A 25,901-nucleotide genomic window follows, 5' to 3' on the forward strand; every position below is an offset into this window, starting at 1 on the left:
TTATTTGTAGTCATTGTAACTCTTACCATAAATACGGATCAATCACTTCCATTAATGTGGGATCAGTTCCATTAACCCAGCGTGACTAGGTTGTGTACAAAAATGCATCTTATTTCCCTAAAGCACACCAGTATGTTGGCCCTACATATTCTCATTAGCAATTATTTCAACACAGTGTGAAGTTACCATATCATGCAATGTTTTGAGCTTTTCTGAGGTTCTCTCTAGGCCATATAGAAAAGGGGTGTTATTAAAGTAGGACAATGTTTATGTATACAGTAATTAAAATGAAAGGTTTAAGGTGAATGCAATATATAGTTCTGCGGAATTTCATTGATAGCAAGTGCTGTTTAGTCCATGTCTTGCTGGTTACATAGCAGCAGACACACAAATAATAAACAAAACCACAATTTGCTAAATATATCCTGGATATTTAGATGTAGGTGGAGAAAATTCTTGCCTAAAACAAATGAATAATGCAGAAATACTGTATAAAGCAGCATATTAAGACTAAGAAGTCTCCAATGTGTTTAGAAAATAGTTATTCACAACTGCCAGTTAATACATTTTAAAAAACTGTTTATCGTCTCTGGTATGTAAGTACTCCCTTCACTTCAGCAGGCTGAAATTAGTTTACATGACTTGAAATACTTCTTGATTTGTTTCAACTTATATTTATCTAAATGCTCAAATTTTCTGATTTCATGAAAGCAGAAAAGGTTCCAATGCATTTGCATAAAGGAAGACATGGTTAATTGCATTCAACTAGAGATGTGACATTACCTGAAGCAGTCACTGCTATGACATAATGTATAGAGCATTATGTCATAGCATTATATAGAGCATTAGTTTCTAAGCAGATAGTGAATAGCATAAAATCCTAATGCAAACAAGAACAATAGCTGCCATCGCAGTATGTCTGCTTTAAATCACTCCTCTGCCCCTCCTTGCGGAGTTTGTATCTGTAGCTGCATTACACAGACATACATAGTATGTCTACTGTGCTTGCAGTCTTTCCAGGAAAACACAACTAAAATCTGGAGTAACAAGATTTCTGGTAGCCCAGGAACAGCAGCAAAAAGCATGTTTTTTGTCAGCACTGAACAGATCCTGGATAGGTTCAGTAACCCTTGCTAAGCTCTTTGTCAGCTCTTGGTACTGATTACCAAGATACAGAGTTTACAGTGAAATTATATAAACCTCATAGGCATCCCCTTCACTCTGGACTGTAGCACTCACCATAGTCCATGTAACAATCAGAGTGAAAATTCCTTGTTCCTCCTCTCCATGATAGTTGTATATTTGGATGGTTCTCATGATGTAAAACCAAAAATGAAACCTTGGAAAAGACCCATTAATTCTCTTTATGAAACAAAAACAATGTCTGGGAAGTATGGAGTTATTCTAACATACAAAGGATGCATCAACATTAGAGATGAAGAAAGGATTTTTTTTTTAATATGCATATTACTAGCAGCATTAGCAGAAGTTGCTGATAAATGCATTGAGTCACAGAATCACAACGGTTAAAAAGGAAAAGGATAGTGAAGGAGAGAGAAGTATCAGTGCCCTGGAGCTGCTGGTTGCAGCCTCCCTAACAGAGCCCAGGATGTATTTGGCTGCCTTCACCACAAGGGCACACTGCTGGCTTATGTTGTTTTATTCACAGCAACACTGCTCACTAATTCCAAGTGCATTTTTCTTGCAATCACACTGGAAGTCAGCTGTCAGTCTACTCTCATGGAGGTTATTTTCTGGGGGCTTTCTTTCACACAAGCAAAATAAAATAGCATATGGATTTTCTCATCTGTAAGTTTTCAAATTAAAAATCCAGAGAGATAATTGTAGGTAGCCTAATTTTCTTCATTTTCTCTTTGTGGAGAAGTACAGCCAGAGAAATTTGATGATTCAGTAACGGCAGTAGGAAAAATAATGTGATTCCTTTTATTTGTAGCCCCTTTAAAATCCTCCTTGCAGTCCATATCCATAACACACAAAAAATTACAAGAACAACAGAAGAAAAACCCTTTTCTGCAATCAATTTCTGTGCTTGCTTGGGCATGCAAGAATAGTTCTTGTCTTAGTACTGGTAGCTGAAGAGAGGACTACTGGTCTGCAGTTTAATTCCTCTTCATAAAGACATTTGGTAAATCCTTTCAAATAACTTGAATAAATAACTGTATTTATTCCTTACTCTAGTATAGCTCATTGCGTCTTCCTGTAGTCTGTCTGATGTCTTTCGACCATTTTGTCATCAATACCATTAAAATTATCAAATGCCAAGGTATTTCGTAGCAACTCATGGCAGAACAGATCTTTTCCACAGCAGAACAGGAGGGTCTCCCATGTAATGGTTTTATGAATGTTGCCTTTTTGTTTCAGGAGCTATATTTTGAGTGCAAGCATTAATGACAAATCATTATTTCTGCTGAAATGCAACTCCACCTAGAAGTATTCATAAAGCTATTTTCCCCACCCAGTCAAATATATACTTCAAACACTGGATACACTAGAGAATTTTGGACAGGTTTCCTGGGTTTATTTTTCTTGGTATAGAGTTTGGGCCTTCAGCATTTCCACACTGTTTGTATTGTTTAGGTTATGTGCACTCAGGGAAAGTGCCTTTCAGTTTATGTGAACAAGTGCAACTAGAATCTATAGTTTGAATAACAGCTTTACTACAAAGAAAGATCTATGTTGAGTGATGCTAGGTCTACATACCTCAGTATTAGGAGAATGAGTCTTTTTTTTTTTTCCTCTATATATCTCAAGTATTCTTTGCTTGGGTTTGGGGGTGGTTGTTGTTTTTTTTTTTCATAGAAAGCAGGAAGACATATAAATATTTTTTCAAAAGCTGTCATTTTCCTCTATTTTTCTTTCAAAAAGTTGGAATAGGAGGGGAAGAGAAAGATGTACATATTTCTCAAATCCTTCCCAAGTTCGAGAACAGGGTCTATGGGAGATGTCTCAGTTAGAATCCACCTTCTCCCTCATTAGCTGTGAAAATTAATGGTAGGACTTAGTTGTGAAAATTAATGGTAGGACTGTCAGTGTGTTTCCTGCCAGGGTTAGTGTAGAAGTGCGAGCACACACACTCTCTTCTCTTTGTTCACACATCTGTTCCTTTGAATTGTGTACAATAAAACTAAAGTGGATTCTATAGCTGATGCTAGCATCGAGGCCAGTACAAACTGATGGCCTACAACAACAATGGGTACTCAGTAATTATACTATGGTTTTGTATAACATGGAATTGGTTAAGCACTGCTGTTAGGACAAAAAGTCCTTTCTTAACTTTCAATAGCAGACCAAGCAATCTCTTTTGCACTTTGATAAATGTAAAGAAACAATTATTTGATTGCTTATTTTTACTCTGCATAAATAAACTGCAAACTTGTACATAGATCTACCAGACTGTGACACATAGTAAAGGCTGCCAAGTTAAAGGACAGCATATCAGAAGGAGCATGAATCAGGAAGAACAATATCCTGGGAAACAAATGAAAAGCACCATCTGACAGGTGCATGTATGGATGACAAAAACAGACGCAAACACTGATATTTGTGCTCTGCACACAGTGGACACTACAGGGACATGAAGGAGCAGGGAGTAATCACAGACATTACATGTGAGAACCCCAAAAATCCCTAGTCCAAAATCCCTCCCACATCTCAACCCAGTGTGAGATGGTTTCCAGGCACTACACGAGATTCAGAGTGGGGGAAAGGGAATATATTACAATGACTGTACAAATAAATACTACAATACATTGTATACAACCTTAGCTATCTCTACCATGACATAAAAGTATTTACAATGGATCAAATCTCTTCTCCCCTCCAAATAAAAGTCCAGGAGGGAAGAAGGAAAAGATCTCTTTCCACTCTCAGAGCAGCAGTTTCTCTAGGGCAGCAGTCTCTCTGTTTCGCTCTTCCATGCAGCAGCTGTAGCTGGATCTCTGCCAGTACTCACAAGGGTATCCAAGCCCCTCAGCCACTCATCTTCAAGCGAGGGTCTTCTTCTGTAGGCTGTGTTCACCGGGACAAGGGTCACTTCACTACGTCATATCACGAAGCTCAGGGGTCTTCGTGACAGTCCCTATCTTCAGGGGATTCAAATCCCCCTTTGCAGAGCTCTGTGTTCTGCCTCAAGCAGCGGGGGGGGCCAAGGTCACCTCCTCTGCATTCCTTCTGAGCTCTACAGCTCCTTTCTGCAGCACTGTAGCACTTCAAGACTCTTTCAAGTAAGAGTCCATCATCTTCCTCCTTTCTCGGAGGTCTCAGAGGGGTATGGGGTTTTATTTCAGTTCTTACCCCAGCTTCCTCTCTCTCTGCTGCTGGCTCTCTCTCGGTTCTCTCAGACAACTCTGTGTCTTCTTTGGTTGCATGCTGTCTGCTGCTGCTTCTCTGGTTCAGTTCTTATCTGCTGGCTTTTAGCCATAGCCTCTGTTCACTGCTGTCTCTGCCGCTGCTTTTCAGTATCTCGTGCTGCGGCTCACAGTGGAGAAACATCCCCCAGCTCATAGCTACAGATACATAGTCCAGTTTAACACTGTTCCAAGTCTCTGTAGCCCCCCTGCCGGGGGCTGGGGGCCCCAGCCCCCAGTGGGGGCTCCTGCTGATTCTCCTTGTGGCTTCACAACATGGTTACTTCTTCTTCAACTACTACAACTAACCTTCTCTTCTGTTCTGCTTGTGATATGTTTATATTTTGCAGAAGCACTCATTGGGTAAAACCTCAAAACTTCAAGGGTCACCACCCCCTGGGGTTTTACCATTTTATAACTTCAGGGGGAAAACTGTTTCCCCCCACCACATACCGTAACCTGGAAAAACATGAACCACTTTGCTCTTAGCTAACCAAAGTCCACAAGAACACAGAGTTGCCTGTGGTGTTCAACTGCAATGCTAAATTTGATACAATCTGAAGATAAAATATAATTTTAGAAACTGACTGTTTCTATTTTAATTTAAATTAATCGCATTATTCCACCTGCAGTGGAATCCATTTTGGGCTATTCAGTTGTATCTTTCAGTTTGCCAGTAAAAAATCATGCAGGAAAAAAAGCTCATCATTTGTGGAAATTGTTTCTATTCTTGTCTAACATACCAAGATCAATTCAGTTCAGAGTATAGCTCGTTTTTCTTAGCCCTATTGTGAAACATCACCGTTGTTTAACATACCTGGTTAGCTCTGCCGAAGTGCTGTATAAAATTAACCTCATGCTAAACAATTTCTACTGCAAGAATTCTGTCTGCAAAGTGTGTGGCACAGATCAAAAGCATTCTATAAAATCAGCCATAATAAGCCACTTCAGGGACAGTCATAACTTGACTTAGTTTTTAGAAGACTTTATAGAGGACTTGTCATAAAACTAAAGCTAAATTAGTCAAAGCCAGTTTGAGAGAGAAAGATGCCTACATGGATGATGGGAAAAATTGACCCTTTTTTCACTCTGTATCAATAACCTTTAATAATATTCTAAAAGTAGGTACCTGAGTACTGCAAGCAAGGGAATAACCATAATGTTTTGTGAGTACTTGTATGAACATTGGTTTGATCTCTGTATCTGAGGTTTTAAAAACTAAAGTCAAATAGTGGTTACTGAAGTGCTTCCCCCATACACTACTAAAAATAAAATTGAATTTGTATATTACAAGCAGTTTGCAGACATATTGCAGTCCTTGAAATGCTTACTATAATTTTTCTGTGAATATTAAACTTTTATAATCTCATTATTAATAATATTCAGGCAGCTACTTTGAATTATTTTGTATATCCAGTAATTTGGGTTTTCCTACTTTGAAAATGTTATAAATAATACAGATCTCTGCAATTGGTAATACCTTGAAAAACAAGACATAAAACCAACAAATTTCCAATGTATCTGATCCAATTAGTTACTTCACATGATGCTGTCAATTAATTCGTGTGTTTCCCCTCCACATTATGATGATAATAATTTACATCTTCAACATATATACTTGAGTGTGCTACATATATCCATTATAATCAAATAATGTAAAATTGAAAGAAATGAACAAAGAGATGTCCAGTGGACTTTTCTATGTAATTAATGTATATCTTCAGAATACTGTGTAAAAATTGAAAAATATAAGCATAAGCCTATAAACCTTTCCTATATGGAAAGGTTGCCCAACTTGCCATCTCACAGTGCTAGGTTTCTAAACTGGGTGTTATTTACAAATTATTTTGATTTTGGGACTGTGTTTGTGATTGGCACAGGTTTTGAAAAAGTAAATACACTCTCATAACATAGAAAGTGTATTCACTCTCTATTCACTATACTCTGAGATCTCCCAGTTAAATACTTAGAAGTTGCTCACCTCATTTGGTATAAATGCCAAGGCTGTTCTGTGACCCTGTTATGCCACTGTTGATTCCGGTTCTTCTTTCCTTAAGAGCTGGGATTTAAAAAAAAAAATAGAGATTTATCTTTCAGAGTTAGAAGTATTATAAGACATATATTTGAATCTGTGCTGGCATCTCTTTGCTTTTCTACAACAATATTTGGTTAAGGACTCCCTGACCCTGCTGTCCACTGCTTAACACAATTTGAGCTGAGCCTGAGATGGAAAATACCAGACTTTCCTTGCATCTTTCTAATAGTGGGACCAGCTCATGTCTCCTGTGGATCACAGAAGTGCAGCTAGACTGCCTCAATTTCTCCTCAGCTCTCTACAGCCCCAAGGAACAATTTTGTTTGTCAGTTGCTGAAACAGCCTGTGCAATACTGCGTCAGCTATGCCTCATTTCCAGGCACACACCTTCCACTTGAGGCTATGAGGAATGTGGATAAAGCCTGCTTAATCCTCCCTTGCCAAGAAAGTGCCAGGGTGAAGTGGTGAATCAAACACACCAAGCCTGGATCAGGCCTGGAGGCTTGCAGTTGCAATTAAAGTATTGCTCCTCAGTGCCCACTGCTAGTGAAAGGATGAGTTTGAAAACATGGCCTGGGGAGTGGGAGGGAAGACCTGCAGGAATGGGTCAGGATGACTCATATGACAGGAGAGCAGAGCAGCCAGGAGGTCAGAGAAAGTGTGTTGCTCCTGCCTCTGACCTCCGCAGAGAAAAGCACAGAGCTCTGCCAAGGAAAATAACTTCACTCTATTTATTCTATGAATTTCTCTGAACAATTATTTCCTGTAATCTGAGTTCGTGCTGATCTCTCTATTGCCTTTTCAATCTCAGTTGAGGATGAGATGAAACAAAATCTTTGAAGGGTAACCTTGGCCTAAGGGACAAAGGCATCAGGCATCTGCTGCCACAGGTGGATTCATTGTCCAGAGTCCACCGCTCAGTATATGTGCTATTACTGGGAGATTTGTCCTCATGTTCTCTTTGTTTTCAGCCTCACAAAACGTAAAACAAATGATGGTACATCTGGACTGAAAGTATTAGCTATATAATGCTCCCATTTAGACAGAATTTCTTTGCCAACCTTTGACATTTATGAGATTAACTAAAGTTCAATCTTTCCTGAGCAGAATATTCCATATCCAAGCCCAAATGGTTACATCAGCAGTGCAGTGATCTCAATAAACCCACTAAATTTGCATTACTTTATCACTGAGTTAAAGGTTTCAATAATCGATTGGACAAAAAGAAAATAAAAATTTTAAATACCGGTGTAAACTGATGCAATTGCTTACTAGTGTAACTATGACCTAAATTACTCTTGGCAGTAGGTTAAATGTGGAAGGGATGTAGGAAAAATTCTTTGGCTCATACAGATTGGTTTGATCACCCTTCTTGACAGTCCTACTTATGAAAGGCTCCCGAACACAATGAATGAATTAAGGTATGATGATAATCATCTCAGTTACAATTCAGAAACATGTATTGCTGCTAAACAATGAGATGCTGACCAGTTTAGGCTATGGAACAGCAGTATGACAGCGTGCAAAACAAATTTCTGTGTATTGACAGCAGACTGAGTGATTAGAAACCACACATTTTCTGGGTGCAAAAGTGAATGAGCAGCACAGAGCTGCCACAAGTCAGTCCTTGGTTGGGTGGAGTGTACTGAGTCTCCTTGGAGAGGCATAGGCCTTACAAAGAATTGCTTTTAGGAAAAAGATTAATTCTCTGGCATGGTCCTTTCTGAAGGCAAGCAAATCTGTCATGCAAGATAAACTGAACAGGGAAGAGGAAGAAGGCTTTATTTTCCTACTCAGGATCCACAGAACAGTACTAGCAATTCCTGCAGTTATACTAGAAACTGGAACACAAACAGTAAAACACACTGAGATGAGTGGGGTGTCTCTAAAAAGTAATGACTACATTGTCTTGAAAAGTTGTAGGCAGAATCCAAAAAGGCCACGTTGTTATGGTCAGAAAAAAATGCAACAGAAAGACGAGGAAGCATAGCCAGAATGAAATAAAAGGGAAACAATCAATCTTACACAGGCTTACGGAAGAATGAAATAGTACCAAACCTGACATGTACACACACCAAAAACAGAGAGTGTGGAGTAACAGAAAGACCTCAACACAAAGAAACCACGGGAAACTCTGTGGTTACACTGAGAGGTCACCTCCATCATTACAAACCTTTTACTTTTCATTACCAGATCCGCCAATGCCTGACCATCATTTTAAGCTCCACCTTCCCTTGTAAAAGGGAAGCTCAGCATATGTAGTTGTGCTGGCTATTTTTGGTTTGTTTGCCAGAAACTTCGAGGTGCTGAAGTGATAGAGGTTCTGTACTGTCTTGTGTAAAACCGGCCATTTTATAAAGAACAAATATTGCTTCCTATTTCTTCAAATGTATCCTTTGATTGGAGGAGAGATGGTTTCCTGTGTTTTTGTTACAGAACAGTTTAAGGAAACCAAGCACTCTTAAGAGTGCATATTGACTTTAAAAATGCAAATTGATGAATCTGTTAAATGTTTCTCAAGCCATAAACAGCTATTTCAGTTGGGTGTTGTGAGGGTTGCCTCTGTGGTAGCAGCTTCTGGCATATCCTGTCTGCAGTGGTGATGGTTGAGAATGCCCAAGGTGCACAAGAACAGCTGTGTTCTGATGTCTGGCATCGGTAACAGCATTTTCTTTCCTGCATAACCTTTCATGTAAATTGCACATCTTAGAATTATGGACTCACAGAATCACCAAGGCTCGAAAGACCTCTAACATCATCAGATCCAAACATTAACCCAGCACTGACAGGTTCACCACTAAACTGTGTCCCCAAGTGCCACATCCATGTGTTTTGAACAGCTACAGGGATGGTGATTCCACCACCTCTCTGGGTAGCCCCTTCCAGTGCCTGACCACCCTATCAGAGAAGACATTGATCCTAATATCCCATCTAAACCTCCTCAAGTGCAACTTGAGGCCATTTGATCTTGTCCCTTGTTCTCAGGGAGCAAAGCCTGAACCCCACCTGGGTCCACGCTCCTGTCAGGGAGTTGGAGACAGTGAGAAGGTCCCACCTGAGCCTCCTTTTCTACAGGCTGGCACAATGGGTTTATAATCAGAAACCCTGTTCAGCTTCAGGGTAAGATACACCATTATTCAGCTGTGAGGAATGGGGTGAAGAGAGATGTGTGGATGGGAGGGAAACACTGCCTGATTGACCTCACATGAGGTTCCCTGGAGCTTTGATAGTTGCTATACCATGGTGAGGATTTCTTAGAAAACCTGAGAAAAGAAAGTGAAAAGGTGGTATGGAAACTAGAGAGTATGAGAGGTCCAGGGTTCACCTCCTCTGCAGCAATGGGCCCTGGCTGATGAAAGTCTCTGACTCACGGCCTTGTTTTTAATCTGGGGCAACTGCAAATGTTTCTGGTTCTTAGAAGAGCAGCTTTAGTCCTGGTAGGACAGAGAAGGAAAAAAGGGTGGCACAGGGAGATATCTGACTGTAAACTGAAATTTCTGGTGTTCTGGGATACTGTGGCGGGAAAAATATACCCTCTTCAACCTCTTTTCTGTAAATCTGGTCAGGTCTGTGGGCTTTGCAGCAAGACTGATGGTGGACTGTAACTCCATGGTGTGAGTTTTCTGCTCGTGGTACTAGTCAGTTGTCAGGACCTGCAAGTCCTCCAGAGGGGCTGTGAGCTCCCTATGAGCTCTCTGGCCCCAGGTTTGCACTGATAAAACAGGATGAATGTCTTACTCTGCCCTGCCCATGGACAGGATGGTTGTGTGACCCCAAGATGGCACTGACTGCTTTTGCCGCTTTATTTTTTCCCCCTTCTTCTCCCTCTCTCTTGAGAGGGGTATAAAGGGAAGAGAAATGTGCTTGTGGACACGGGACTGCTCACTAAAAGTAGGCAGCTGAGGAGAAAAAATGTTGTTTTGGGATACTTGCTGCTTGTAAGAGGGAATCTTCTTGAGAAATGCAGAGCTGGTTTACAGTTGCTAGAATTTTTTTTTCATGGCATCAACGAAAGAGGCAGACTCAAAGAGAAATTATAGTCCTAAAATCGCTGCATCTTAAGGGTGATGAAGGTCCCAGAAAACAGTGCCTTGGGTTGGAGACCAGTCCAGGTCCATCTCATGGAAGACAAAGGCTGTGGGACTTTGAAATCTGACAGGGTTTGCATGAGGTTTGGGAGCTGTGGACACTTAATGTATGAAGGAACCTAAAAAACTAAATATGTAGATCCTGTGGGATATGTTCCACTAGGGTAGAACCAGGCTTTGCCCAGCAGGAGAAAAAAACCAGTATCCTATACCCTATATATATATTTATTTATATATATATTTACATATGTATATACAGTTGCTGGAGTGTGCCTGCTTTTATGTATACATCTGTGCGCATTTACATACCAAATACATTTATATTGTGTGTGTGTGTGCGCGTGTATATATATATATACACACACATTGAAGTAATGCATTCAAGATTGTAGCCCATTGTTACAAACTCATACAAAAGATCTGCTGTGCTTCACCTACATCTAGAGCTGATGTGCTGACTGCCTGACTGGGACCAGGATTTTGGCTGTTCTTTTACCTAATCATTTCAGTTTTGTTTGCCTCCTACTTATGTGTCTTCACACTTAATTTACAAGTGGCTGAAAGCCAGTTCTGTGAGAACTTAGTCCCTTCGGAGACGTTCTCAATTATTTATACCTTTCTTCAACAGTGGCAGTATTGTTCTTCTGCCTTGTCTGCAATGAGTTCTTGTTTCCTCTCTGTGAGGAGTATTCTTTGCTGTACAAGGATGTTCCATTTTTCGCAATAGCTAGTCTCAAATTACCCCAAACTAGACAGTTTTTGTAGGTGATGATTTAAAGAGGTCTTATTTGGAGCACATAACTGTGATGCAGTGGGCAGAGTTATAGCCTTTATAGGTAAGAATGTATGTGGGGGAAAAGAGTGACTGATTCCCTATCAAGCTGCAAATATTTGCTAGCCAGATTATTCAGGAAAAATTATCCTTGAAGTAAAGACCAGTGGAAATCCCAGCTGTTTTAGGGGTAGAAATGCTGATGCTATTTTCTTCTTTCACACATCTGCAGTCTGTTTTCACTTATCCTCATAATATTCTCCATGAGTGGGTAGGTATTTGCCTGTTTTGATTGTTTCCTCTTGGCTTGAAAATTTCAAGTTTTGTTCAGCACAAGGCTATTCTGTCCATACCTACTAGCAGACAAGCTTGTTATTGATTGCATATGGTGCTTCTGCTATGACTCCTTCTCACAAGTGTCTGCTGAGGTTTTTGCTTGGTCCTGTTCAACACTGATTTCTACACTCTTCTCTGCTCCAGTTAAATGTAGAACATTCCTCTTAGCTGGTGTATTACAACTTCTCTCATTTCATTCTTCTCTTTAAATAGTTCTTCTATTCTTACTCCTCCCATTCAAGTCTGTCTCATTTCTTGTCTTCAGATAAATTTCTTCAAACTGCTTTTTTAGCTTCTGTTATAATTACTGTAAAATGTCCTCTTTGTGTTTAAAACATTTATGGAAATTTTCTACTCTGTTAAGACCCAGCTCTTATTTATCTGTATTTCTCAGTTTGAAAACTGAGGGAGAAAGAATTTTAACAGGACATCCTTTTTTTCACAAAGGATTAAAAAAAAAAAAAGAAATCACATGCATGTTCTACTGGACAGTGTTGAAAGTCACCTAAAGAGAGCTTTATGCAAGGAATATACATGGAATATACAAGGAATACAGATGGCAGAAGATACAACAGGGTGATATATATAAGCACAAATAACAGTTTATATCAAAATATATCTTTCCTTCCACATATTTAATTTTATTTAATGAACTATTAGTAGTAGTTGTCTAACCATTTCTAGCAGGGAACCTCTTATTTGATGAATTCTGTGTGTTGGTCAAAGGAATATGCTGTATATGAGTCTTTTGCTGGTCATAACTTCTACCATCAAATCTCTACATAAAATTTGTAAGACCATTATTTTTCTGCAGTTATTAGTAAGTTAAGTAAGTCTTACACAGCTAAAGCTGAATGGGAAAACTATTATTTTGTTCACAACCCTCAAGAACAGGCAGAATTCTTGGTATATTTGTATATGCATATGCTTAATAATAGTTTTTTGGGGGGGAGGTTTCTTGCAGCTTTTGAAAGCAGTAAAGTTGTCAAAGAAACAAAATAGTTTCAATCTTAGTGTGGCTAGCTCTCCATCACAGAGTTCCCATTTACTTATTTTGCCATATAGGTGGGAAAAACTGGTGTATGTCAGTGAGGATATATGTGGGTTGAGTAAATATTGACCTTCCTCTATGCCAACGCATGAAACTAAAATGAAGACTCAAAGCACCTTAGAGTAAGGAATCAATCATAAATCGTTAGGATGTTTCTCTAAGAGTTTGACTAATTATTTCTGAAGGGTGTGGTATGGATAGGCAAATACTTAAAAATCTCTGCTCTGCAAAAAGTAAGTAACATTTTTTAAATTAGTGGTTTTCTATATGTACAAGCCAGCCTAACAGGACACATAATTTTCTAAGCCTTTCAATTTTTTACTTTCTTAAAGTAGCCGTGCTTGATCAAAATATTATGTCTTCTGGGCTCCTTGGCTATTGAAATTAGCAACAATTTTAGGTGGTCTGTTTAATCTTTGTGAGGGTGGTTCACTGACTGCCCATCTATAGGTCTGTAATGTGCTGGTGCTTTGCAAAGATATGTTTATAATTTCTATAAATGTCCTTGTTGGTGAAATGGAATCTTTAAATCTGTATCTGAATGATAGTTATTCAAGTGTTATTCTGCAATGAAGATTGCTGTACTGTATTTGTGTAGCTGCCATCAATCACTTGGCACTCTGTTCTTATGTAAAACCTAACCCACTAGTAAAATTACTCTAAAAATTGTTTTCAAAGGTTGGAAAGGCACTAATATCAATACCGTAAAACTGTATGGTAAATGCCTGCCCACAGCAAAGGAATTGTGAACTTTCCATTGTAGGCTGATTCTGTTTTGCTATTGTAAGTATTGTGGTTTAGTACAGAAAACTTGATGACGACATAGAAAAAGAGGAAGGAGGTAAGTGTTTCTTTTGTCCTTAGAGAGTGAAAAAGCAAATTTCTTGTTTTTCACAATTAGATTTTCAGTAGTTTTATTGCTATAGTCTCTTTCTGGTCATTTAGGAAACCCGCCTGTGAAAACAAACAATTAAACAGCTGTGATTCTTTCCTTATCATCTAGATAAAAGCACTGATCCTTTTTAACTAAGATTGTAGATTTGCTCCAACTGTAGTAAAGAACAAGCCTGCATGCAAGGTGTCCTGGGATCTCTGTTTTAGACAGGTTGGGAAGGCAAGCTGAAAAAAAAGGTTTCTGATACAGACACTAACTATTCATAAAATTATAGAAATTGCCCAGGTTTCATGTATACTTTGTTATATAAATCTCTATTTTAAAATAAACTTCAGTCTGGTTGCCTTGAAGCTGGAGGGAGACACCATTAATTAGGGAGAACAATGAAATAGAGTTCAACAATGTATAAGTTGATGAAACATTAATTCATTGAAATGCAAAAAACCCCTCCTGAAAAGTCAACCAAAAAGGGGTGGGAAGGGGTGGGAACTGGTAGGAAACAAGCTAATGTTGTATTCTTATGACTCACTATGAAGACATGGAAAAACACCATGTCCAGCACATGTACTCACCAGAAATCTCTCTTTAGACAGAGACATGGAAGAAAAAATATTATCTGTTGAGCTAAAACATTGCTTCATCGAGATTTCATAACCAGAATTGCTCCTTGCCATTTGCAGAGTGATTAAATTTTGACTGCAGACACCTGGCTGTTATAGAAACCTAAACTAAGAAACTATGCTTCTGCAATTATGTTACCAGTCTCCCTTGATTATTAAAATACTTTAAATTTTCAACAAAATTTAAAACGGAGCCAAGAATCCTGCAGATAAGTTTCCACAGAAATTCAAGGTAGAATAGAGAGAAGGTGCTAATTAGGGCATCACATTTAACATCACATTAACTTGATTTCTTTTCTATGTGGCCAACCAGCAAGTCCAGAAGACTCATCACAGTTATGTAAATCAGACATAGATAAAGATCATTTAGATCAACCCTCACTTACTGCACCTGTGGAAGGGAACTCTGATGAAAAAAACCAGAAAATGCTGGTTGGTGACAGAAGAGTTACAAGTTGGAACTCCTGAAGTGCAAGTTAAAAGCGGAAGCAATAAATGCCCATTTACTTCTGGTGTCTGAAAGACACATCTGTTGAAGCCAACCTTCTGCATGGAACAACAAATTACAGATGGCTTTGCAGGTTTTAAACTGCTAAGAGAACTTCAAACCTTTGGAGTCACTTCTGGCATATTTGATCCCAGTAAATTATGAACTACAGCCCATGCATTCTCAATGGAAACTTCCAAACTCCTCAGTGAAAATACAGGCAACAGTGTTAGGAAGGTATATCTTAGAAAATAGTGAGTTCAACTCATGGCAGAAAACCTAGCAATCTTGCTTTATTTTCTAGGTTCTTGGAGAAAACTTACACTCTCCCTCTGAATCATAGGGGAGGAGAAGCAAGAAAATCAAAGCTTTGGATCAACCTTGCAGCTGTTGTCAGTAAAGCTCAGCAGGTTCTAAATACTTCCTCTATTTAAGAGTATATTGAAATGCTATTTGCTTTCTGGCTGCCAGGAAGATCTCAGGTTGAGTTTCTCTATCCTCCCTCTCCCTTTTAAGTAATTTAAAGCTGATATAAGGCCTCAGAAAGGTGCCTTGGTTGGCCCATTTGAAAGACCATGCAATTCTGTCTCTGCAGAAGAGTGCAATATGCTCTGGCCTCAGTCAGTGTGATCACATTTCTGAGTTTACATGTTGTGGCTGCAACAGATTTTTACATAACCCATTGATAGCCGTCAAATAAAGCTGATGAAGAACAAAATTCTAGAAACATCACTGGAATACAATACACCAACATATTGTACTATATTTATAGGTGGGCTAGGGCCATGTGATTAACAGCAATATTGAAAACCTAGACTATTTCCCAGAGATTTTCCTCTCTAAGGTGAGAAGAGACAGCAGTTCACAACTAATCCACAATTAGTCTGGGATGACTCTTGTTACAAGTCCTCATAAGGAAAATCTGACTATTGCAGAATATGTGCCAAGGAGAAATTTCCAATCTAATACTATAGCAACTACTCATTGCTCTGCTTCTTTTGAATTTTTTTTTTTTAATACTCTAGAAAACATTTATTTTCTTATTGCTAATATCATATGTAGCAACTAAAAAAAGTTAGAAAATTCATCATTTTTGATTCTAATCCCTCCTGTAACAGTGCAAACTAAGTTCAAGTCAATACAGGGATTAATTAATTAGAGAAATGTAATTCATTTATCAAGAAAAAACCTAAGGGTTTGCAGCCCTGAACAACACACGACAAACAAAATTTGGCAGACAAAATTGGATGAGTATAGCCATCATTCTTGAAATAGAAGAGTCTAAGATGTAATGATTTCTTTAATGTTCTGGACCTAAAATTGCAGAGGTTCAAAATGGATTCTGTGGCAGATGAGCTGTGCTTACCTTTCAGGGTGGAACCTTCTCTGAGAGAAAATGAGCACATTCTAGTCATGGTGTTCTCCATGAACATCCAGTCCCAATCCCTTTGACTTCTTTTTCTGGTTTTGGAACATTTAAAAGTGCAACCTCCAGAGAAGTCAGTGAAGAGATTCACTTACTTCTGCCATATTTATACTTTTCAAATGCTTTTTGGATTTTTCTGTGTAATTTTAGATTTGGGATGTGGAGTTAAATTTCACATGTCTTGACTTAGTTGTAGAGTATAACTTAAACATGTAAGCAGAATCTGAAAGTTTTCATTCTCAGCTGTCTATGAAATTACCGAATCACAGAATATGCTGAGTTTGAAGGTACCCACAAATATTCTGTGTTTAGTAATAGCAAGTTAAATAATCCAGGTCTTACAGTATTGCTGTACCTTTGTAACAGAGTTCACTGTAGTGATTCAAACACTGCAAGTTTTGAAAAAACCATTTTTGTAAGCTGTAATATAATATGGCTAACAGAAACTTCAGAGATGCTTAAGAGGCTTGATGGATGTTTCTAGGCTCTAAATGCCATTTATGATTACAATATTGGGCTTAGAGTTGACCTGCCTGTTTTGTGTGACACCCACAGATGGTGCCAGCATGTCACAAATAACCATCTTGTGTCAGAACTGGGATCATTATTAGCTGTTGTCAGGCGGCTTTCATCCCATCTCCCTGATAAGTGAAAGGGCTTATTAGTGTACCATTCTGATAGCATTCTCTTAATAGAAATTGATTAAAGGACTGTAAATAGTGTATATTACTTTGGGCATTTGGTTTCTTATTTTGGAACAGGTATAACCAGCATGATAATCAGCTGAGTGGCAGACCACTAAAACGTTTGTAGGAGGACATTTCTGAAGCAAAATTTCACATCCTTCCCATACTGTGGAAGTAAAGCTGTGCTGTACCTGGAGACTCTTTGGTATGACAGTAAACATATAGCATTGTGGCTGTAGCCCACAAGTCAGGCTTGGAACAAGAGTGTGCATCATAAAAGGTGCCAAAGGAAAGCAAGAGTAATGGATATTGAAAGCTCTGATATCTGGAGCTACTGGTGTCCTGTGAAAATAAGACTAATCTTCTCACCAAAGAAGCCACAAAATCTGGATTCTAGCCTGTTGAATTCATGGAAGATTTCATCACTACATTCTTTTGCTGGATTCATAAAATTCTTTTCAAAAACAGAGGCTCTATGTCCTGTTACTGCTGTATGTTGATTTAATTCAAGCTATCAATTTTTCAGCTCTGTTTGTTTATTAAGTTTCAGAAAGTGCTTCACCAAATAGTCTTTTAATATGCTGTCACTTCAGATTCTTGCCAGAAAATACAAAAGTATGGGAGGGCCGTTTATTATCTCACAATTCAGCTTTGCTTGGCAATGTCAGTGTTGACCCACCGTAGAATATTTATTTTGAAATCCAAGGTTTTTGCGAAGTATAATCAATTTCAAAATGTTAGGTACTCAGCAATTCTCTAGGGCATGATATCTTACTTGATTTTTCAACAAACTGTACTTCTACTGATGACTTATGAAATATGGAAATCAGTTCAATTTTTCTGAGAATTCAGAAGTTTGGGATACCATATGTAGAATTTCAAACCAGGATGATCCAGAGTCATAGATAACTACATGCTTTTGCAAATGGAAGATTTGAATTTACAGCCTGTGATCGAATCTTATTGTACAGAAAGACATTCCTTTCCAAATTTGGTCTTCATATAGTTGTTGCCTAAAAAATTCAGGGAGAAAAAACTCCGGGGCAATTTAAGTAGGAGGTAAGATAAGGGAAGGTTTTAATGAAGCCTCTCAGGCTCCGGAAATACAAACCACGCACATGCTCCCCTGACCAAGGTGTTATAATTTTTATAATGATGTCCAGCTAATCCCTGTTTGCCCACCGCCCGGCCTTTGTCCCATTCCGCCCCCACCCCGCCCCTCGGTAATTGAGTCTGGGGGAGTTTTGGGACCCCCTCATCTTCATGTTCTTTGAGCATATAAATTCCTTGGAGGCTTTCCAAAGTTCTGGGTTTGAAGGTTGCTTTGCCTGGCTGATATCTTGTGGTCCAGGCCAGGGTGCAGATGTTCTTAAACAGAATGAAGGCCTATCTTGAAAAAGAGACTAAATATGCTACCGGAATTTAGGGGGAATTGATATAGAAGGGAGTAATGGGGTTGGATATGTGTTAACTACTATGCTAAAGGGTAAGGGACATAATAAATGCAGGTACATTCACTACATAACTACTTCTAAAACCTATAAAATTAAAAATAAAAGCACTCCAAGGCATCATAGTCATTGTTCTGTTGAAAGTGGACTATGAACTTACTCCCTTTAGCAGTTACTTGTGTCACATTTAACAGGTGTAGAATCTAGGTCAGCTTTGCCCTTAGCAGTTTATTTACCCCTTTCCTAAAGCCACTGTGTTAGCCAGTAATATATTTTTTTCCTCAAAAGCCACTAAATTTTTTATTTTCTTAGAGTAGATTGTTTGCTTAAAACTTGTCTCAGAAATGGATGAATAAGCAATCTAAGAGACAGGTAAGATTTTGGGCTACAGTTTTCTTAGACTGTAGCCACACAATTTTAAAAAATGTGTGTTCAGGAAACAGAGGTTTGAATTACTTATGAACGTTAAGAAATGGTTTTTCAAAATACTGAATACAAAAAATTACACTCCAATCCTCTACTGAGTATACACAGGTCTATGTTATTTGTTGGAAGGCAGTGGTATAACAGGGTTGTGATGAGATATTGGAAAAATATGTGGTAGTATATATATTGCTTTTTCATTTTGTTTTTTGGAATTTATACACTGCAGATCAGTGACTGAATCAAATGGAAAGACTGATGCCGTAAGGTCCATCTAGGTTTTTTGATTTTTCTAATTTTATAAGTAATTAGGTAGTAGAAGTAGATTTTAGAAACAACCCTTATTCCCTCACCCTTTAGCACAAGTAGTTTACACATTCCTCAACCCTCTTACCTCATTCCATGCTCCCCATATCAATTCTACCCCTGAATTCAGTAGAATATGTTTAGTCTTTTGTCAACAGGCCTATGCTGTTTGAGAACACTCATATCTTAGCCTGAACCACAGAACACAGTCAAGAACTGGGTGACTGTGTACCCTCTGTACTCTGAAGATGATGATGATGATGAAGAAGTGGTCCCAAAAGGTCCCCAGACCCAATTCCCAGGGGGTGGGCCAGGGGGTGGACCAGGGCAAAAGCAACGGGATGGACAAAACCTGGATTGATCGGGCAGTATTATAAAATGTAACATCTCAGGCACAGCCTGAATGCACGTCCTGTAACATCTATACCTAGGAACAAATTAAACCCTTTTCTTATCTCACCCTCAATTAATTGCTCCGGAGTTTTTTTCTTTAGCAACATTTTAGGCATCAGACACATGCCTCTGATCAGCCAAAAGGAGGCTGTACTCATTAAATGTTCGATTCTAAGTATGCTCTCCCCAAAAGCAAAATAATATAATACTGAAGCTGAGTGCATTTGCCAGCTTTGCCAGCTGTGAGTTAGTGTGAGTTGAGTCATGACAGTTCTTCTCACTGTTATGAGAGCTCAAAACATTCCTATTTTCCTTCATGAAAATTGATATTCCCTCAGTGTCTTCTGTGGGCAAACCATCACTTCTGGCATAGTTTCCCCATGGGTTAACTTTCAAACAAATAACGAAAATTTGTTAATTGGCATCAGCTTCACCCTTACTTTCGGGAGCTGTACTTGACATACCTTTTCTTCCAGTATTTTTTTTCTGCAGGATATGTTCCACAGCATAATTATACCTCTTGTTCCTGCTCATCTTTCTGTTTGAGTTCTACCACATCAGTTGTTGTTTTTTTTTTACGTAGCTAGAATAAAAATATCTGTTTGATTGGCCTAGCTGTTATCTTGTCCTTAGCAATGCATGAGAGGTGGAGAAGAACTGAGACATCTGCTGGGTTGAAAACCTTAGCCTGAACTGATCCCCTTGTGCTTATGACCAGATGGGAGACAGTTTCTGTCCAGACTCATGGAACAAAGATTCACCCAAATTGGCTAATATTAGTGAGTTTCTTTTAAATAATAATCTTTTAAAATCATAAATATTTTAACATAACAATATTTTAAAATAATAATTCTTTTAAAATAATAATCACATCTTCTTTTAAAATCATAATTGCAACATAATTGTCAACCACCCCATTGTGGACAATTTGCAATGGGTGTAAAAATTATATTATCTTGAAGGAAAGGAAGCAGACCGTTCACCTCCAAGGGCCACTTTGATTAGGAAAATGAGCAGGAGACATGGAAATAATATTTTTTTTGTGTGTGTATGAAGTATTGAGGCTAGCAGAGCAGTGAGTGACAATTTTCTTTCTAAATGTTTAATTATTAAGAGCCTGAACCTTGCTTTGGCTGCATAACAGTCGCTGTCTTCTTAAGGGCTGTTTGGAGATAAGAAACTAGCAAATATCAATGATGTTGAAAGCAAATAGAGCTGCAGTTTCCAGTGTGGACAGGCTGTGTTTCACATATTCTAAAATATCATTCTAATAAAACAGATATTTTCAATTAATTTTTCCACTTGTGGCTGTTCCAGTGCGAAAGACCATTGATTCTATTTTATGAAATATCCTGTTTTTGTAGAAACATGCTATGAGATTGTCCAGCTAACTGAGGGCTTTATCCAAAACCTTCAAACAGGGTATAATATTCCTCATTTACTTCTCTGGCGGAAAGCTTCTGCGGCTATAACTATATTATTCTGGAACATAAAAGTTCTATTATTACAATGCATATGTGGCTAAAACTGTATTATTCTGGAACATGAAAGTTTTATTATTAAAATGCATATGAAGAAAGTAAAACACTCTTTATAATCTTCCCTTTAAGACCTGAAATTACATCTGCGTCAGCTTTCACTTTTTTGTAATAGAAGACAAGAAAAAGTTCATTAAAACAATTTCTGTAAGAAGAATTCAATTCATGGATTTGGTAAACTAATTTCAGCTGAGAAAGGAAATTACTTTCATACTGATAGCAAAACATAGAAATAAAACCAAAAATATCTTGCATATTATACAGAAAAACATTTTATAGTAACAAATGAAAAACAAAATGCAGCTTTTCTGGATTAGTCATTTCAACTTCTGTTTTATTTTGCTGTGAGTCTTACAGAAGAGTAGGTATGCTCGGGGGCTGTGTCTTAGTACCAAAAAGCCACGTATCAGTCCCACCTGGATCACTGTAAATTGTGTTCTTTACAAGTTGATCTTGATTTTGGGCAGAAAATGTAAGAAGATTTTTAGCAGTTTTTCAGCAGTTCTGGGCTCTTGTGCATATCAGCCAACTTCTATTTCATTAAATTCTTCCTCAGGGTTTTTTCAACCTTTCTGGCTAATTTTGGAGTGTGCTGTTACCCTTCTTTCCGCACAGTTATTTCACAACACTCCAATTATATCCATCTGTCAGACTTGCAGCTTGCCCTAACTTTCTTGTGTATGGAGGGTGTTCCACCCTTCTCTATGAGAAACGAGACATTTTTCAGAGGACCATTTACCACCCAACAGATGCTGCTTTCAGGTTTATAGCTGTATAAATGGGTTCCAACTCTGAAGTCCTTGAAATCTGGGTTAGTAGAGGCTAGGGTTAGGGTTATCCTTTGTTTAATAGACAGAGGCATTTTACCTCTATGATTTTCTTGAGCTGTTTGTACCAGTGTAAAATCAAGAAATGGTTACTCAGTATGAAAATAATTTTTGGATCAAGAATCTTCATTTACATTACAGGTTTTGTGGAAAATGGGAATATAGCAATTTTGTACACAATTTTAATTCCATTACTTCTCCAGTTTTTTCCTTACTAACGCCTCCAGAACTGACATTCAGCAGAATTATTTTTTTTAAATATTGATATATTATTTGCGCAGTAATTACACAGCATATCTTGTTTAGAAACATAATTGAAAAGGTAAATTCTTAATAGTTCTAAGACTTAATTTCAGTTAATATGAACTTACTCAGAGATGAGAAAAAACACCGTGAAAAGTTTAGAATGTCTTCATGCACCTAAATTTCTTCAGAGAAATTAAATAATAAATTTAAATTAATCTTTCTTGGTCACCCCAGTGGACAACTCCAGTCATACTTGCACTGCACACTGCCAAATGCAATATATATTTGAGTTCCTGTAGTATTGTCTTAAGGGACTACTTGGTTTTGGAAGGATAAAATGTGTTTATTCGGATAAAAAATAATGGAATGTGGCTGTGTTTTTGCATAAATATATATATTTACACACATAAATTGCATTTTAAAATATGTAGCTCAGATTTAGGCATAAATCCTGACCTCACTAAATGCAATGGAAATTTTGATCGATTTCAAAGGAATTATAACCAAGTCCATCTAAACTAATATATCTTTTTACAATAAAATATGTGGGAGTCTGTAAGGGTTTAGCAACACAAAAAGGTTAACCAATTTGCAATGATAAACAAGTATGATTTTAATTATCTGTTTGTTGAGATTGTGGGTGGATATTTTGGTCTTGCATTCCGTCTTTTCTCTTCAGGCATTAGCCAAATTTCAAAGAGGCTATTGTTTAAGTTTATTTGTGATTCAGTTACTGACAACAGGGATGCTGTATTTCTCTATTTCTATGATTATTTACACTCTGTATAAGCATATTTTCATCTTAGCTGTGGCATGTCAGGTCAGTTAAACTGGAATTTCATGGTCTGCCTGGAGGTGAAAAGAATAATGACCAATCATCATCCCATGTCCCTTCCACTTGCTCTGACAGCTAAAAAACACATTTAGTACTTATGCTGTCATTGGCAGCCGCAAAGACAAAACCTCCCCCTCTGACAAGAAACTCTCCCCCCCAGCATGGTTTAATTGTTTATTGCAATTAAAATCTTTGCCTGGAACTTCTACTAATCTACCCAAAGTCCAGGTTTTGTCCAGATTCCTTATACACCCTTAATGTAGTGACCAAATGCCAGATACTGCTCTCTCTTGAAAAATCTTCTATTCCAGAACCTAAGCAGAAGGGTAAATCTTCAGAAAATCTATTTATATGTTTGTGACTGGCTCCTTGGGGAGCTTTGAATGATGGGCTTTATAGATATCCATATTTCAGGGAAAGCGCTAGGTGGTTTTCTTTAAGTATGGTCTAAGCTGTAGAACAAAATAGTCTTAGGTTCTGTAGTGTGGTCCAAGATTTATTTTAAACACAATTCAGGCAAGCACATCTTTGTAGATCCTTGCAGCTTTTTAAGTGCATTATATTTAGTGTAATGGAACATTGTATAATTTCACCTCTTTAACCTGAGGGCTGTTGAAGGGAACGGAATTATTTTCACTGCATAGGCTACAACAACATCTGCCAAGTCTATTTGAGGAAGAGAACAGAGATCTCTGTGATGGCTCTAAATAGACCTTGCTGTTTACAAGCAAATAGAATCCTGCTCCTGTCTATTCACTGCCTCTCTATGTGCAGTGAGACCTGACTAATGGAAGCCCTTCACATGCAACATACCTTCTGGTTTCATAGCAGTCTTTTGCATTAATTGAAGCAATTTTCTTAGTACCTTCTTTTATTGGAGGTTTGCCATAATACATGGTGTATGCTTCTGAGAGAGGAAAGCATTTACACCTCCTGCCGAAAGGAATTAAATGTCTGCAAGGTGTTGCCAAGATGTCACTGCTATCCTGCTTTTGAAAGAGAAAACTGGGGCTAAATTTGGTCTGCTGTCTTTCTGCAAGCTGCAAGATATGTATAGATCCAACACTGGGAATTTATGTTCTGATTGGCACTAAGGACATTTTGGTTAGCATAGAAGAGATTTTGAGGATTAAGAGATGAGGATTAGGGTTTTAACTGGATGCATTTAACTTTGTCATTATTTTCTATTGCTTTTCATTGTTTTTCTGAAAATATTATTTAATTTGAAATTTTGTAGATTCTCCATGTATAAGGCAAAAGGCAACTTCAAAATTGTGCACACCAGACAAGTACAGGTACACAATATCATAAGGATGTGGGCTTTAAAAAAACCCAACAAAACAAACCAAACACAACTTTAGAAGATTGAGAGGTATATTCACATGCAAAAAGTAAAACTGTTAGTTTAAAATGACTTGTTAATAAACTAATTCTAAATACCTGAAAGGAAACTGTGGCTTGTGCCTTAGTATGGAAATGAAACACAAGGGAAAATAAGCTGCTACTGTTCTTAGTGTGGAATATTTGCAAATTGCCTGTTCACCAATTAACTACACCAATTCTACCTGAGAAAGAGCTTGTCTCCTTTTAGCTCACTTTGCTTTGGCTATAAATTTAGACAATGGCCTGCAAACAATCAAATTCCCATATCATCCCCAGTTCCCTTGACTCAGACCAGCAAAAGTATTCTTAAACTGTTAAAGGCCTATTCAGAAAGCTCAGAGAAGTGTGACAGCTTGAAAAGTACTTTATGAAAATTATGCCTCTAGTTAAAATTTCCCACTGATTTAAATTTTTATTCAAGGTAAGAATAGTTTAGGATTTAATCCTGCTTAGAGAGAGGGATAAATCAAAAAGCCTCTCAAGCCCCATTTTTACCTGTGATTCTATTATTAAAATTTTCAGGTTTTCCATTCAAATTATTTTGAGTTCAGTCTGCATATTAATATGCAAACAACCCAAAACTTAAATGAATATTTCACAGCTGCTCAAACTTTGAGGTGTTATTCAACCAGGTCTCAGAGGAAAATGACATGATGCACTAAAGCAATTCAGGTACATATTAATCAGATTCAGGGTTAATAGAGGACTATATTGATTTATTTTCATAAAATATGAAATAAAAATAGATTTAGGCTTTTCTATTAGAGCATAAGAAAAATTCAACAAAGCTGTTTTTCCCAATAAAGCATCATTCTTGCAGTAATTCTGTTGGGGGAAGTAAGTAGAAGAGGTAACAGATCAGAGGAAAACCTCTGAGGACTGTGAAGTGTTCACAAAATTTATTAATATCTTGTTCAAATTAGCAACAATGTAGAGTCACTACTAAAATAACACAAACAAAACCCAAAAGCAGCATCCTAGGATGCTGACGACTTTCTGAGAGCAGTGTCTGTTTCTTCTCCCTTCTGAACTGTTGAGGCATTTAATTTTCTGCCACCAAACAAAACAAAACAAACAAGAAAGCCCCTCAACTTAAGTAGAGCCACAGGCAATCTGCAGCAAAGCTTTTGTAAGATTATAGTCTTTAAAAATTCTCAGGCAGGGAGTGCTTCATAAGGTTAGAATAAATTAACACAGCTAGTATTTATGTAATAATTAGATTATAAATTGATAAGATTTGTGCTGGAAAGAGGAAGCAAGTTAAAGCATGCAAGTTGCTTCTGGAACAGCAAATTGTTAACAAAGATCCATGTGGTACACTAATGTGCATTCTAACTGGGTGTTTCTGCTAAAGCCTTATGGTCCTTGTGCACCCAGAAGACTATGGGAAACAATAAGTCACACAGTGAATTATTCACACAGTGATGCCAGTGCCATTGTATTGTTTTCAGACCTTCCCACAGACTATGAAACCTTAAAAGTTTCAAGATTTTTTTTTCCCCACTAGCCCACTAGAGCAGTAAAAAGCATCCAAGGAAAGCCTCTAATCCTAAGAACAGAAAAATCTTGGGAATAATTCTGAAATAATTCTCCAAATGCATGGCCACTCTGAAAGCTGGAGGTTTTCTGATTCCCTGGAAGCTGAACAGTTGTGCTCTGAAGTGTAATTGGGCCATGGAAGCAAATTGTGGAGGTCTCTGTGCTCTCTGACCTTTGATTCATTTGAGAGATCCCAA

This window comes from Manacus vitellinus, unplaced genomic scaffold (assembly GCF_001715985.3).
Source record: "Manacus vitellinus isolate BGI_N305 unplaced genomic scaffold, ASM171598v3 scaffold_23_pilon, whole genome shotgun sequence".
Taxonomy (NCBI): domain Eukaryota; kingdom Metazoa; phylum Chordata; class Aves; order Passeriformes; family Pipridae; genus Manacus; species Manacus vitellinus.